General features: G+C 37.4%; 1 protein-coding gene across 1 annotated transcript in view; it reads right to left on the reverse strand.

Moving 5' to 3' along the window:
* The window catches only part of slc8a4a (solute carrier family 8 member 4a), a 114,443-nt gene extending 108,916 nt beyond the window's left edge, over positions 1-5,527 (reverse strand). The window contains exons 1-2 of the mRNA XM_062048148.1: positions 5,041-5,527; positions 4,860-4,904 (exon numbers count right to left, since the gene is read on the reverse strand). The gene's annotated coding sequence lies outside the window, so the exon portion shown is untranslated. The remainder of the gene's footprint in view (positions 1-4,859; positions 4,905-5,040) is intronic.
* Between the last annotated feature and the right edge of the window lie 10,369 nt (positions 5,528-15,896).

Below are 15,896 nucleotides of genomic sequence, written 5' to 3' on the forward strand. Positions count from 1 at the left end.
GTACCGGTACCAAAATATTGGTATTGTTACAACACTAGTTTATATCAATAAAGAAAAGATATGCTAACCAAAAGAAGCAGACAAAAAAAAAGTACTCCAGTTTCCTATTATAGATTACACTATAATTAAGTGACACATTTGTCATATGTAATCACTACACTATATTTTAAGATAATCAAAAAAAATTTACCAGATAATATTACGTAATTAACTATGTCATAGAAAACATATTCACGCTGGATTATTTCTGCAGCAAAATGGCCATTTGAACAGCTTGGCTGAATAATTCAGAGTGGAGCGGCGATGCCACACAGAGGCTTCACATAAGCGTCATCAATATGAACCGGGAGAGAAAACAGCACGCCAGGGAAGGTGTAACCTGATGCGCCTGATCAAAATTTTAAGACTGCCTCAAAAATAGGTTGCCTGCTTGCCGCCGAGGGGATGTGACGATGCCTGAGCTGCACCATGTGCTCTCATTGACATGCGGCGGGGAAGAGACGTAAACACCATCGCTGACCTGTCAGTGCACGTTTTGGCAGTACGGTCACATGCATTTCAAGGTGAGGTGGCGCAGTCGCACAAATGAAAGACACATGCCCTTTTTGTGGGACGTGACAAATACACATTTATGCTCAGCTGCTGTGGTAGATCAGCAAATTGACCTCTGGCTTGGACGATGTGATGCTTTAAAGACATTATCAAGTGTGAAGAAAATGCAGCAATTCAATCCTGGATTTCTGATATCAACCACACAATCATTTCACCGAATTGAATGCCATTTTTTGGCATGAAGTAACGCACACATGTTGTGTGGGCGATGTTTCTAGGGTAAACGAAGCACACCAACTGGTGGGAATATACTTGAGGAGGAGAGACATGGCACGTATCATGAATAGCCAACAAGGTAGTGTAAGTTGTCATTATAATAATTATTGCATTGTTTTGAGTGTTTATAATGATTGAAAATGTATTTCACTTAGGCCAAATGTCAAACTTAAGGCTTGAGGGGCCACCTAATTTTATGTGGCCTGTAAAAACCTGGAAGTGTGTGGCAATAAAAAATGTTTACCCAAAAAATGTGATATTATTTGATGAAAAAAATAATTTTGTTATTGAAACCTTTTTTTGAAATTAGTTTGACAATCCCAGCAGGTACAAGACATTGACACAATGTTGATTATACATACATGTCCTTTAAAACGGACTTTGAAATATCGTTGCAAAAAATTTGTACTTGTAAATTGAGACAACGTTAATGTCTAACGTTGGATCCACGTTGTTGGGAAATGACCAAATTCAATGGTCAAATCAACGTCAGAACCCAACATTGATTAAACGTTGTCACAAAGCATTCTGTTCCAACGTTTTGAGGTTTGAGCTGCACAACATCAGAACCTAATGTTGTTTTAACGTCCTTTGCCTGCTGGGATAGCTGAACCCTTAATATCTGCAAAACGATGTGTCCATCAGTTTGTTGGCATACAATATGATGATAAATGAAAGGTAGTTCGTAATATTATTACATGGCAAATACAGTCATCCCTCGCCACATCGCATTTTAAACATCGCAGATTTTTATTTACCGGTAATGCATATTTCACAATTTTTTGGTCCTAAATTGAGCGTTACAAGCGGAAAAATGCCCAAATGAAGTAAAACTATCAATACTACAGCACTATTGGTCACTTGAGGAGACTAAACCAATCAGAGCGAGCTGTTCAGTATCGTGGCCATTGATTGGCCCAGCCTCAGGCAGCACTACTATATTGGAGTAAAATAGTGTTAAGGGTGCTATTTTATAGTTGGAGGGCTCTCACAAAGTTAAAACACATATTTGATATGTCATTAAACATATTTTGTTATGCTGTAGCTATGATGAATGATTTGTAATTTATGATTCCTACTTTTCGGAATTTAAATCATCGCGGTCATGTCCGGAACCCATTTACAGTGATAAACAAAAGACGACAGTCTCTGCCTGCAAAGTAACTATATATATATATATATATATATATATATATATATATATATATATATATATATATATATATATATATATATATATATATATATATATATATATATATATATACAGTACAGGCCAAAAGTTTGGACACACCTTCTCATTCAATGCGTTTTCTTTACTTTCATGACTATTTACATTGTAGATTGTCACTGAAGGCATCCAAACTATGAATGAACACATGTGGAGTTATGTACTTAACAAAAAAAAGGTGAAATACTGAAAAAATGTTTTATATTTGTCACGACGAGGCGGTTTTCGCAACTTACTGCGAGGATTGTTCTCCCAGGACGCAAACTGACTTTTCCGGACAACGGTAGCAGGTAGGAACATATTTATTCTACAAAACTCAAAAGGGTACAAAAAAAAACAGAAAACAACCCGAAGGCGAGCGTGCCAAAGGCGAAAGCTAAGGCAAAAAAAACTTAGGACATGAAAGTCGCTAACTGTGGCATAAATAAACACAACTTACTTGGCAAGGCACGAGCAGCATGAACAAAGTAATCGCATGACACAAGCATGAAAAGAGCATGACAAGAGCATGAAACAATCATGAACAGAGCTGTGTCGCCAGCCCGACTAACTGGCAACAACAGGTTTAGATAATAGTCTCTCTTGATTAGAGACAGGTGTGACCCGAACGCATGAGGCAGGTGAAACTAATGAGTCGCCATGGTGACTAAACAAACAAGGGAGCGCAAACAGGAACTAAAAGAGTCCAAAAACTAACAAAAAATAACAAAACATAATCCAGACCACAGATCATGACAATATTCTAGTTTCTTCAAAATAGCCACCCTTTGCTCTGATTACTGCTTTGCACACTCTTGGCATTCTCTCGATGAGCTTGAATTGAATGAGAAGGTGTGTCCAAACTTTTGGCCTGTACTGTATATATATATATATATATATATATATATATATATATATATATATATATATATATATATATATATATATATATATATATATATATATATATATATATATATATATATATATATATGGGGCAGCACGGTGGTAGAGGGGCTAGTGCGTCTGCCTCACAATACGAAGGTCCTGAGTAGTCTTGGGTTCAATCCCGGGCTCGGGATCTTTCTGTGTGGAGTTTGCATGTTCTCCCCGTGACTGCGTGGGTTCTCTCCGGGTACTCCGGCTTCCTCCCACCTCCAAAAACATGCACATGGGGATAGGTTGATTGGCAATACTAAATTGGCCCTAGTGTGTGAATGTGAGTGTGAACGTTGTCTGTCTATCTGTGTTGGCCCTGCGATGAGGTGGCGACTTGTCCAGGGTGTACCCCGCCTTCCGCCCGATTGTAGCTGAGATAGGCTCCAGCGCCCCCCGCGACCCCAAAGGGAATAAGCGGTAGAAAATGGATGGATGGATGGATGGATATGTATATATATATATATATATATATACTGTATATAACACACCTTCTCATTCAATGTGTTTTCATGGTATATATATATTAAGATTAAAAGATTAAAGTACCAATGATTGTCACACACACACTAGATATGTATGTATATATATATATATATATATATATATATATATATATATATATATATATATATATATATATATATATATATATATATATATATATATATATATATATATATATATGTATATATATATATATATATATATATATATATACATATATATATATATATATGTAAAGCCTATACATATATCATCCATCCATCCTATGCCGCTTATATAAGAGTACATATTATTATAATAATATAATGGATATATAATAAAACACATTTTATAATTGGTTATTAAGAGTATGTGAATGTTGAACTCCTACCTTGTTTACTTCCGTGACAACCTCCTTAAGGTTTTGTATTTATTCAGAAATATCAAGCAGCTAAAATGTGTCAAACATGGATAAGTGTGGAGAAAGGGTTTTGCATTTTTCCCATCATCCCTTGTAATGGATTTAAATGGGTGTCATTTGGACTTTTTATGTTAATTGGACCTTTTAAAAAAAAATGTTTTTTACAAAGTTCAATGAGCAGGTTGTGGTATGTGTGACCATGTCTGTTGAATTTTTGTACTGACTGGTTTACTTTTTTTCTGCACTGTGACTCGGGAAGGTTGTTTGAAATGGGTCATATAAGTACATGCTGCACTTTTTCAGTTTAAAGGTACAATTAAAAGCAGAGTTACTACCACTGGCAAACATAAATAGAAAAGGATTGCTTCTGGTCGGGTTGCTTATTGAATTGGAACCGTTGCGCGGGTCAAATTGAAGACGCTGGTGGGCCAAATTTTGGACACCCCTGATTTACAGTAATATACTGTGAAATATCTTCACAGCAATTTGCTGTAACTTGTACTTTTACTGTTAATTACAATAAAGTTACAACTAAATTAAGTTACTAAAGTAACTTCACAGTTGTAGTTTGTTTTTGATTACTCTCTCGTTTGAACAGCATACAGCCCCTTACTGTACCAGAGTGTGCAACTTCGTCTACTGAACCCCTTAAGAGACAAATCAGTTTGAATTTACAGTCATTTGTTGATTTTACTGTGAAATAACAGTTACTTGCTGTGAAATATAGGAATATAGTATTTTTTTAAAGGTATTTGTTGTAATGATACAATTTGGATCACAATATTTTACTGTGAAAAAACTGTTAAATGCTGTAAAATCCTGGTATATGTTTACAGTGTACAATGATAATTGACCATTTGAGTATGGTAACGTCTTGCCTATGTATAGGATAATAACAGGTATGGATATTTATATCGCTCAATGCAGAAAAGGTAAAAATCCAAGAAATGCCTCTCTACATTGGACAATTTTACTCACCTTGTTGAGTCTTCAGCAGTGGAATGACGTACTTTTCATTTCTGCCTGCAGAAATGATCATTTTAGATAAAGTTGTTTAGATTAGAGGCAGACACTTAAACAGAGCATAGATGCATGATGGAAAAAGTGAATTATGAGCATGCATGAGAGACTAATTGATGCAGCAACACAATGTACTCACAATAAGACCAACATCTGCTTGTGTTGGTTCTAACGTGCAGAAGAGAAGATCCACTGATGCTGCCTTGCTTGCGCTTATGTGTGGGAATCACCCCCACACAATTTTTTTTTATGTTTTTTTTTTTTTTTTTTACATCAAACTTAACACATCCGGTCGGGTTAATCTTGATGGAAAAAAAGTCTCCATGCTCCACAGCGGGAGGAAAAATAAATAAATAGAAATATTACACATGCACGCATGTGATCTGCATTTGTGGTGCGTAAAATCGGAGTCTCCTCGCTCCAATTCCACCAAAGTGTCCTCCTAGGAAGCCACAGTGTTCGCATCCAACACATCTACTGAGACCCCCCTCTTGTGAGCGCAGGGTAAGGCAACATGGACGAGAGGATGCTGATGGACCGAGAACATCGCGTCACAAGGACCAGGACAAGATGGATATGGAGCATGCGGGGATGGTGCATGTAAGAAGGGGAGAGGAGTGTGTGCGCGTGTGCGTGTGTGTGTGTGTAAGTGTGTGTGTGTGTGTGTGTGTGTACAAAAAAAAAGCAAGTCTTACAGTAGCGGTGGACAGATTTGTCAGAAGAGGCGCGCAGCGAGAAGGAGGAGAAGCAGCAGCACTGCAGTGGAGACAAGGGAGGACCTCCTGACTGCGCATTAGGAGTCCACGATGAACGACTCTTTTACTCCCTTTTGTTTGACATCACCACTCAGCATCACCTGTTGTAATCCTCCACCAGACACAGCATTAGGTACACCTGCACAGTCCAGCCATTCTTTAAATCGTTTCATTTGTAGCCATTTTTTTCTAGTGGTAGAACATTATGTAGAAGGCAGGTTTTATGGCTAATTTGACTTTCTGTAAGGTAAATCAAAAAAAATCAGAAACATCTCGCAAAATTGTTTTTACCTGCTGTGTAAAAAAAATTAAAAGAAAACAGTAGATGTAAAAAACTCAATTGCCAGAATTTTGCAGTGTTTTTTTTTTTAGCTACCAATTATTTTAGTAATGGAATAATCGATCAATTAGTTTGTTCGATTAATCGAGTAATCAGATCAAAAACACGAAATAGCCTTAATGCGTAATTTATGGAAAATAGTTTAAACCAGGGGTACCCAAACTGTTTGTGTCGGTGCTGTCTAGAGCTCGGCAGAGTAGCCGTGTAATACTCTTCCATATCAGTAGGTGGCAGCCGGTAGCTAATTGCTTTGTAGATGTCGGAAAGAGCGGGAGGCAGTGTGCAGGTAAAAAGGTGCCCCTAAGAAAAGGCATTGAAGCTTAAGGATGGCTATGCAGACAAAAGTAAAACTGAACTGGCTACAAAGTAAACAACAACAGAATGCTGGATGACAGCAAAGACTTACTGTGGAGCAAAGATGGCGTCCACAATGTACACCCGAACATGACATGACAATCAACAATGAACTACAACAACTGAAATATTCTTGATTGCTAAAAGAAAGTAGATGCGGGAAATATCGCTCAAAGGACGACATAAAACTGCTACAGGAAAATACCAAAAAATGAGAAAAATCCACCAAAATAGGAGCGCAAGACAAGAACTAAAACACTATACACAGGAAAACAGCAAGAAACTCAAAATAAGTCACGACGTGATGTGACAGGTCGTGACAGTACACCTACTTTGAGACAAGAGCTATATCGATGCACGGTTGGTTATGGTTTAAAGTCATATCCAACAATTGCGACAACGACTTTTTACTGTCTACTGAGTTTCGTGTAAAAAAAAATTCTGCTGGTGGTGTGCCTCCGGATTTTTTCAACGCAAAAAATGTGCCTTGGCTCAAGAAAGGTTGAAAAACACTGCTATATATATATATATATATATATATATATATATATATATATATATATATATATATATATATATATATATATATATATATATATATATATATATATATATATATATATATATATTTAGTACAGACCAAAAGTTTGGACACACCTTCTCATTCAATGCGTTTTCTTTATTTTCATGACTATTTAAATTGTAGATTGTCACTGAAGACATCAACACTATGAATGGACACATGTGGAGTTATGTACTTAACAAAAAAAGGTGAAATATCTAAAAATATGTTTTATATTCTAGTTTCTTCAAAATAGCCACCCTTTGCTCTGATTACTGTTTTGGACACTCTTGGCTTTCTCTCAATGAGCTTCAAGAGGTAGTCACCTGAAATGGTTTTCACTTCACAGGTGTGCCTTATCAGGGTTGATTAGTGGAATTTCTTGCTATATCAATGGGGTTGAGACCATCAGTTGTGTTGTGAATGAGAAGGTGTGTCCAATCTTTTGGCCTGTACTGTATATATATATACTGTATATATATATATATATATATATATATATATATATATATATATATATATATATATATATATATATATATATATATATATATATATATATATATATATATATATATATATATATATATATTTTTTTTTTTTTGTTTGTTTGTTTTTTTGACGGAAAGAGCTCGCACTTGCCGATGGGAAAATGCATTTTTAGACAATATGATTTGCCTGACGGCTAGGAGACACCGAGAGTAACAAGCGGTAGAAAATGGATTAGAAAGGACAGATGTAAAAAAATAATAATACAAAAAATATATATAGTTTGGGGACCATTGGTTTAAACAGTCCAAAGTAACTCATTACAACTTAGGGTTGGGTATCGTTTGAATTCGAACGATTCCGATTCCGATTCTTTGTTTCGATTCCGATTCCTGACGATTCTCGATTACGATTCTTTTAAGAGGCAGGATCAAAAAAAAGTTTTGGATATTTTAAATGAGCTAGCTAATTACATACAGTCTTTCTGAATGAAATAGTCTGACATTCTCCATCAATTTTAATTCTATTAACTTTTTATGAACTTTACTATAAATTCCTCACAGGGCTGTTTTCAACTAGAATATAAATATCAAATCTATGAACTTGAATATAAATATTACAAATACATTTTCACAGGGGTACACTTTCCTCAAGAGAGCTTTATTTTTGAAAACCTCATGAAAACACATTTACACACACAAGTGTATGATGCTGCAGGTACTTAAACGTGTTACCGTGCTCCCACTGATGGGCTAACCTGGTGCAGAAAAGCAAATAAACAATAAGAAACAACTTGCAAAACCCAGTCCAGATTAGCAGCAGGTACAGTATAAAATCAGAGACAGTTCTTGTTTAGGAAAATGACCATATCCACCTTCTCAGGCAGGATGCGTGAGCGTTCTGGACAGATAGTGTCTCCTGCTGTGGAAAATACACGTTCGCTGGGTGTGGAAGAAGCTTGAAGGCATAAATAGGAGAAAGCGAGATCTGACAGCAGGAGGAGGACGGTCGGCGCAGCGCGTCGAAGACGGGACATGCATATATTTGTACTTCATGAACTCGGAGGTGCTTCATCATGTTCGACGTGCACCCTCCTAAGCACGAAACAGTCCTGTCGCACGTGTTATATTTCGCTTTCCTATTTTTTTAGTAAAATAAAGCCACACTTTCGACCGCCGACGCCCGCAATCCATGCTTGACTGACTCGCTCGGCTACATAGGCTCGGCTATGCTAACACTTCCGGCGGTGGGCGCTTCTTCGTTGGTGTTCAGCGGCTTCTTCTTCCGGTCGGCGGACTTATTCTTTTTTTACGGTCGGCGTACTGGGTATCGAAACTAGGAATCGAAATTTAAACTTTTGAACGATTCCGGGAGAATCGGAAAGCTAGTCCCGGTTTCAATCGATACTCGATACTCGATACTCGATACTCGATACCCAACCCTATACAACATGTTCTGCTTACCATAACCTTCATTCTTTTTTTAAATAAATGCACATCATCATAATGGAAATTGCACTTTTAACAATTAAACGACAAAAACACTCCGCAGTTCACCTGCCACACAGATCACACCACGGCTCTCACGTGTGCTCCATTGTGGAAACAATAACCATGTTTTTAAAGTTCCGGGCACTCCATACATCCAAATGTTACACATTTTTATTTGCTACACTCATTAAAGAATTAATCGAAGAAACAGAATATAAATCAAACTTCAAATCAAATTAATTGATTCGGTTGATTAAGTCAATTAATTATTGCAGCCCTATTTTTATTTCTTGAATTACTTCTAAATAGAAAAATCGGTACCATTGTTATTTTTACGGCAGAATTTTGGCATAAAATCTATCAACTCTTTTTTTATAGCAGTGCTTCACAATTATTTTCTGACATGACCCTCTTAGGTAAGAGAACCGTGACCCCCATGTTATTGAATTACTATTGACAACTTGATAATATTTATGTATTGCTCTGTGTTAGTTATAGTCTTTATATATGTCCCTTTTTCATTTTATTCCTTGAACAAACTAAATAAATAAATGATAAATGGGTTATACTTGTATAGCGCTTTTCTACCTTCAAGGTACTCAAAGCGCTTTGACAGTATTTCCACATTTACCCATTCACACACACATTCACACACTGATGGCGGGAGCTGCCATGCAAGGCGCTAACCAGCAGCCATCAGAGGCAAAGGGTGAAGTGTCTTGCCCAAGGACACAACGGACGTGACTAGGAAGGTAGAAGGTGGGAATTGAACCCCAGTAACCAGCAACACTCCGATTGCTGGCACAGCCACTCTACCAACTTCGCCACATCTCTATCTCTTCGCCTCTGTTAGCTCAGTACTTGTGTTCCTGTACTTACTACTTCTACTAGGTAGAACAGGGAAGCCTGTTGATTAAATTAAATGCTGCTACTACCTAGCTTGTGTATCATTTTAACATGAATACTAGAGTAGAAGTCTTTAACATTTAACAAGGACCCCAAAAATTTTACTTTGATACCCAAATATTTGCTGTAGAGATCTGTCTTAAAATTGTGTTTGTACAGTGGTACCTCAACTTAAACAACTTGGAGTTAAAAGCATCCTCACCATTAGTTGGTGCAGCAAAAGCCCTGTTTGTTTTTCGTTTTTCGAGGGGCTTTGGCAAGTACCAACTAAATAGATATAAATAAATTCAATTGGGATAAGTTGATATGAAAGTGTTTTGAGTTAAGAGCTCCGTTAGGCTGCTAAGTTGAAGTACTACTGTATTTTTAATTAAACTGCTCCTAAATTGTGCAATGATTAATTATTAAAATAATACAGTATATCGCAGCTAATAGCTAGCTGGTGATTCCAGTGCTAATTGCTTGCTATCTTAAATGCTAATATGAATATAATAATATCACATTATTTATTTATGGGTTTTTTTATTTAAACCTTCAACATACAGTTAGTATGGTGGCCATGCCTCTGCCATTTCTAAACCACACTAGTGGTGTTGGATCACTGTTCACAGGTGAAGACATTTACATTTGTGGAAAACTTGCAGGGAAAAATATAAACGTTTTTTTTTTTAATAAAGTCCAATCAACCAAATATTTTTTGCAGTACCTCTAAGGACCACCTGTAAACACAAATACAAAAAAATTCCTCTCAGGGGGTCCCAACCCACTATTTGAAACACATTTTTTTACAGAATGTTTTTATATGTTCACCTATTCCGCCATCCTTCTCACTGCCGCTGTGTCCTTGGGCAAAACACTACGCCCACATTGCCTTCTGGGTTGCCCACTTATGGAAGCTTTACCGACCGAGAATCTGAACCAGGACAAGCCAGATCCAGTCCCTGAGCGCTACACCATGCCTGCCCACTGCTCCTCAAGAGAGGATGGGTCAAATGCAGAGACTAGATTTCGCTGTACATAAATTGTACATGTAACAACAAAGATCTTCTTCAAAGTGCAGCCCAGGGACCACTTGAGGTCAGCAACAAAAAACAAAAAAAAAAGGAAAAATTGAGCAAAAAGAGAAATGCAAATTATTGATTACTTTTATTTGAATAAGTGTAGTATTTATTATAGACTTTTTACAGAATCAAAATGCTCCCCACATCCTTACATTTTTCAGTATGTGTAAATAAAATGTTTGCGTCCAGCTGTGTTAAATCCTGAAGTCAATAACAACACAAACCATTAGTTTTTACTGCTAGCAACAAGGGGAATCACTTGATGAAGTAAATACAAGATTGCAAGCAGGAGAGGTCACTTGAGGTTCTTATCGAATGAATTATTTAATAAATTGCAACTAATATATATATATTTATACATCATTCAGAAGGTGCGTGCATTGGGCTTACACCTATTTAAAAAAATGTTTATGCCTTTTAAGCCCACTGCTCATGTTTTATTGGTCCTGAGCATATTCAGAAACAAAATAATTTGTTATTAATGAGTGATATTATTAAATATTACGCTAAATTGCTTTGTCACCTATCAGACAAAGCCAAGATGAGGATGTTTTGTTGAGACACTTACTCAGTTTTATTCATGTATTTCATTTTAAATGTTTTATTATTTCTCTTATACCGCTATAATATAAACCCTACTTTTTAATCTTATTGTATCCCTGACAAAACCCAGCATTTTTTTAATCATATTGGTTCTTTTTGGATTGTGCAGGTGTGATATGGGTATCCTTAATTATGTGCATCGTTAATTCCTTATATTTCGGCAACTATTTAGATAAGTATAGTAGTAAATCTTCTCAAGGGACAACACTAAAGAAATATACCTCACATATATTCTGACAATTATCATGAAAAAGTATGTGATCGCCCTTCCCGATTAATGCCTTTTAATGCCGATCAACTCTGAATGATTTTTTTATTTTTTATTTTATTTTACTTTATTTATGTTTAGTGCCCCGCCTGACAAGCGGCTAGCAGCTGTTTGTGTGTCTCCATACACAGTGTGGAGCTGCTCTTCAAAGTTAATATTAATCACCTCCATTACGGAAAATAAACTGCAATTCTTTGTATTCTAAGCATCATTATCATGTACCATCATCCTAAGCATCATTATCATGTACCATCATCCTAAGTATCATTATCATGTACCATTATCACTGCAGGACGAGGCTAAATATGTTACACACTAAGAGGGAGCCATTAGCAGGCGTGCTAATCGCTAAAGTAGTTTTAAACAACACCAAGTGCTTAGTAAAGGAACCAAGTTACAGCAGAAATTAAGCAGATATTAACAGGAAATAAAAATAACAGATATACAAGAGTTAGAGAGAGGATAATAAAACAACGGTTGCTTTGTTAGCATTGTCACAATCAGTACATGACACAAAAGAGGAGGGTGGCTCGATCTATAAATTGGTATCGATACCAAAGGTAGTATTAGTATATGATTGATACTAGAGTGATTAGTCGATATTTATTTTTCGTCAAATACATGATTTATTTTTTGTTTAATAATTCCCAGGACACAGGAGGATTTTGAATGCAAAAACCAAATGATTTATGTGAGTTTTTGATTGATTGATTGAGACTTTTATTAGTAGGTTGCACAGTACTAGATCATAGTTTTTGCTTTTCTTTAGTTATTGTGTACTATTAATTTTGTTTTGATCAAACAATTGTATGTAATAAAAGAGAATAAGGAACTAGTTTATTGATATTAACTGTCAATAGCACTCTCCATAAACTCACAGTAAATACATGTAATCCGTATTGGTGTTAACTGATCTCACTCATGGAGCATCATATCCATCCATGCATCCATTTTCTACCGCTTATTCCCTAATCTCCACTAATTAATGTACAGCAAGTGTACATTTGCTACCCGTTTAAAATGATTCAACACCCAGCATATACAGTATTGTCTGAATAGCTGGCAACACGAGTGATGACACATGAGTGCTGGGGAGCTGCGGTTCAACAACAGAAGCATGAATTCCAACATTGTGAAGCAAAGCATTGTTCATCTCTCTTACTCATGTCTACCAGGATGATGATGAGCACAAACACAGGAAACTGAAGGTGATCTTGTTAAAACAACAACAACAACAACAAGCACTGAACCACTGCTGGAGAAAGAAAAACAACATGTTGCCACACCTACTGCAGCTCTGCAAGGCTTTCATTCAGATACCGTTTAATTTAACAATAAGGGGAATCTTGAGGGAGAAATAAAAGTGATGCAGCACAGGGAAGCTTCTAGTAACTCGAAGGTTTTCTGCATTGCTTCACTAAAATGGCAAGGCCAACAAAAAAAACAATACATGTAAATACTATACATCCACTTTATATTTTACTCCTCTGCAATATAATGCATTCACTGCATTATTGTGCTATATTTTCATGGCAAGATGACACTTTGTCTCTGTTGCTATGGTAATGTTTGCCTTACAGTACATTTTCAGAGCTGTGGTCCAGTTCAGTTATTTTCTGCAAATGTTGTGCACCTGATTGTCTTTATGTTACTTGGTGCTTCAAGTGATTGCTGCTTGTGCGGACAATAATGGTCTTGTTGCTGCCATGACGGCCCAATCTTGTGTTTAGGTCATCAGGATGAACACATGCCAGGCATTTCATGCACTCAATGTGTTCCTGAACTAGCAATATGCATAACATAGGGATGTAACCATACAGTATGAAGGGGATTCATACGGCCACATTCGTCGCAGGTTAGCTGACACATGAAACGTGACAAATTGGGGGGTGCACTAGCATACACAGCGTAGAGTGGCGCTTTACATCCTATGTATTTACATATTTCATCAAGTTTAGATTGGGGTATGATGTTTGTAGCGTGGGAAGACATATTTATGTTAGCATTTAAGCTAGCGAGTGATTACTAGCGGCTATTAGTGATTAGCGGTGCTCGCTGCCAGGTAGCGATCAGCACGCTAGCTTTCTTCGCCACAGAATGAGTAGTATCACCAGTCCATCATTTATTCCGTTACATTTACTTAAGTCATTTTTTAGATAAGTTGTACTTGTCAGAGTAGTTTTTGTACGTACTTTTTACTTTTACTTAAGTATTTTTGTGCTAATAAGAAATGCTACTTTTACCTTGTTACATTGAGTTTCATCCCAAACGCTACCTTTATGTATTTCATCCTTATATTTGTTTATAATCTTGTGGGGAGGCGTGGCCGGCAAACCGACAGCGAGGCGGGGTGCGCCGGGGCCGACCCCGAGATGGCGGCGAGGAGGCGTGGCCGGCGGAGCAGCGGCAAGGCGGGGCTCGCCGGGATCGACGCCGAGATAAATGGCATGTGCGTGGATCGCCCACCTGGGCACAATTATATAATCTCCTCCCAGTGTGTAAAAGGGGGCAGCCGAGAACGTCGGGGCAGAAGGAGTTGGAGAGCCAACAGTGGATGCAGCGCGGAAGAGAGCGAGAGGCAGACAAAGACGACGCGGCAGGTTGAAAAGCGTGCCGAAGAGCGAGCAGGAAGAGGAGCTGAAAAGCGACCCGAAGAGACTGAGTATTATTGAAAAATAAACAAAGTCAAAACTGCTCTAAGTTATGTCTGTCCTTGGTGGTCCATGGAACCCGGACGACAGCGAGAGTCGGTCACAAATCTGTTTGTCACGATCAGCTTTGCCGGGGTAGGACCCCAACACAGAAAATAAATAATTAGAATTATAACAAAAAGGGGTGAGTAAAATTAACGAAGTATGGACACAAAAGATGTTAAAAAACAGAAAAAAACACACAAAAGGTGTGGAGAGGAAACAGTTAACACTACATGGCAGCGCCAGGACAGAGCCACAGTAAAAGAGAAGCGTGAGTGGACCCAAAGAGGTGAACACCTTTTGTGTGTGTTTTCTGTTTTTCTTCACTCCTTTTTGTGTGCAACCTTAGTTAATTTTCCTCACTCCTTTTTGAGTGTGGTTTTTGTGATTATTCTTATAATTTATCTTGTGCGTTGGGGTCCTACTCTGGCAAAGCCGATTGTGAAAAATAGATTATAAATTAATATAAGTGTACAAAAGACTGTCTCTGAAATGCTTGTTTTCTTTTTGTGTCATTGGGTAGCTTGTTTGTATTTAGTTCACTTTTACGACACTGGAAGGGGCATTGAACGCATCCTTAAATCAGCAAGCTCAGAAAGTTAAGGTGAAGATCTTTGTCTATTGTTTAATTGGCAGTGTGCGTCAATACGGAGTGAGTTACATTATATACACTTTCATATCACTTGCTATGTGCCTAAAACTGTATTGCAACTCATTTTGTCCGTTTTATTGTAGTCTAATGGCTGTTAAGCATCAAGTTCACAAGCTAACTGCTAGCTGAATATCATACCCTGGTTGGGGTCTGTTTGTGGCATTGGACATGTTTGTTAGTCCCAATTTCCAATTTAGAATTATTGTTGTGATGCTATTTACATTCTATTAATCATTACATTAATTAGGGCCGGGATGTTTAACTTATGTGCATTTATGTACATGTGTATACACAGCTAATTGATGTATATTGCAACAGCCCTATACCAGGCGTGTGCCTATAGTTCATTACATTGTGGTCACTTTAGTTGATTTATAATGAATTTATTTGTTTTAGTATAGGAAACCACACAAACAAACAACTTATGTGTCTTCAATAGACACATATAAAACTACAAATCTGGACTTGGACAATCTATTATTTCTCCTGAACTCACCTGAACGCATAATTGCTGTCCTGACCCGACACCCTGAAGTGATTGCTAATCCATGTTAAACCAGTCATAGTCATCACTACAATAATAATGATGTAAATTCAGAACCGTACCCTTCCCAGTCGTTTAGAACCTGAACTCCCCTGCCTCGCCTGTTGGAGTCTAAAACAGCCTCCACTTTGTAAACTGGGTGACCATCAATCATGCACGGAGGAGGAGAAGGAGGACACATCGGACTGGTGGTAACCGGCATGAGGTTGAAAATGTGAAATACCAGATGACGCTTGATGGATTGGGGCAGCTGGAGTTCGACCGCCTCAGGTCTGATG

This window comes from Entelurus aequoreus, linkage group LG05, assembly GCF_033978785.1.
Source record: "Entelurus aequoreus isolate RoL-2023_Sb linkage group LG05, RoL_Eaeq_v1.1, whole genome shotgun sequence".
Classification (NCBI taxonomy): Eukaryota; Metazoa; Chordata; class Actinopteri; order Syngnathiformes; family Syngnathidae; genus Entelurus; species Entelurus aequoreus.